This window comes from Suncus etruscus, chromosome 7, assembly GCF_024139225.1.
Source record: "Suncus etruscus isolate mSunEtr1 chromosome 7, mSunEtr1.pri.cur, whole genome shotgun sequence".
In the NCBI taxonomy this organism is placed as follows: domain Eukaryota; kingdom Metazoa; phylum Chordata; class Mammalia; order Eulipotyphla; family Soricidae; genus Suncus; species Suncus etruscus.
Genome location: NC_064854.1, coordinates 47,362,494 through 47,364,594, shown reverse-complemented (window position 1 = coordinate 47,364,594; position 2,101 = coordinate 47,362,494).

Below are 2,101 nucleotides of genomic sequence, written 5' to 3'. Positions count from 1 at the left end.
GAAGAAGAAGAAGAAGAAGAAGAAGAAGAAGAAGAAGAAGAAGAAGAAGAAGAAGAAGTTCCTGATGTGGGGCTTTTTGACTTTTTTGTGTTGTTTTTATCATGTGTGGGTGTTTTTTTTTTTCCTGCTTGTCTTTCGTAGTTGCTAGTTTTTGTTTTTGTTCTTTCCTTGATTTTTTTTGTATTTTTGTTGTTATGCAATGTTGGGTTTTTATTTTGTTTTGTTTTTCTTTCTCTTTTTTGTGTTGTTTTATTACCTTTTCCACCTTTTCCCCCTTTTTCTTCTAAATTGATACTTATAACACCTAGACAATTTCTTCTAGGTTTTTGGGGAGTGTGCATGTGTGTGCATGTTTGTTTGTTTGTTTTCTTTCCCTTTTAATTTCTTATAACTCCAACAGAACCAATTACTGGAATCATCTTGCTCAGCTTCATAATTTGGGGTGGGAATGGATGGTATCATGACCAGGCAGTCATATAAACATTTAATGGAAATAAAAAATGATCAAACTTTAACACCAAACCCAAAGTCAACAACAGAATCTATACTCAATCTACAACAAGCTGTACAAGTGGGGACCAGTTTAGCTAGCATCCTGGGGGGGATAAAGGAGGCAGAAGTGGATGCATGTTGGGAAAAGGGGTAGAGGGAGGACAGCACTGGTGGTTGGAATTCTACTTATTCATTGTCACTACGTACCTTAAATATTACTGTGAAAGAGACATTAAAAAAAATCCCATTCATAATTGTGCCTTAGAAAATGAAGTACCTCAAGTGAATTTAACTAATGAGATGAAAGATATATACAAAAAACACTACAAAACACTTCCTCAAGAATTAAAAGACGACACCATTTTTTAATAAACTGTGTTATTAAGTTATTTATGTAGGTCCCTTCTTCCTTCCTGATGAATGCTTGCAAAACTATACATTTTCCTCTTAGTACCACTGTTGTTGTGTCTCACAAATTTTGATAATTTGTGTCTTTGTTCTTATTTGTTGCCAGGAATCTTAATTTCCTCTTTGATTTAGTTTCTGACCCACTGGTTGTTCAGTAATGAGCTATTTAATTTCCAGGTGTTAAAGTTTTTCCTCTGTGTCTGTTTAAAATTCACTTCTAATTTCAGTGCATTATGATCTGAGAAAGTAGTTCATAGAATTTCTATCCTCTTGGTTTTATGGAGGTATGTATTATGAGCCAGCATGTGGTCTATCCTATAGAATGACCTATGATCATTAGAGAAGAATGTGTACCCAATATTTTATACAGTATTCTGGGGTTGGAGAGCCATATGTATATTATGGTATATTATATAATATATAATATATAAAATTATATAAAATATATTATATGTATGTAATACCATACATAATTAATGTATAATATATTTATTATCATATAATAATCATAAAAATATGATATATTGATTATATAATTAACTAATTAATATATTGATAAAAATAGTCATATTATACTGTGTTATATTATATAATATATGTTATATATTATATGTTATATATGATTATATATACAATATATAATATATGTATATTATATGCCATTATGGAGAGTACCGTGCTGAGTGAAATGAGTCAGAGGGAGAGAAAGAGACACAGAATTGTCTTACTCATCTATGGGATTTAAGAAAAAAATGATGATAAATTGTTAACAATACCCAGAGACAATAAAGATGTGGACTGAAAGGACCACCTCATGATAAGAAGCTTATCACAAAGAGTGGTGAGAAGCAGTTAGAGAAATAACTGCACTAACAACGACCATGACAATGATAGTGAGAGAGAAATAGAATGCTTGTCTTGAAGACAGGAAGGGGGTGGGGGAGGAGGGAAATAGGAAACATTTGTGGTGGGAAAGTTACACTGGTGAAGGTGGTTACCATTCAATGACTGAAACCCAACTATGAACATTTTTGTAACCTCAGTGCTAAAATAAATGATAATAAACAAATTAATTAATTAATTAAAAGAGGAAACAAGGAAATGGAGATGTATACCCTGCTCATTGATTGGGAGGGTTAACAACATTAAAATGGCAATACTTCCCAAAGCACTGTACAGATTTAAAACAATTCCTTTACAA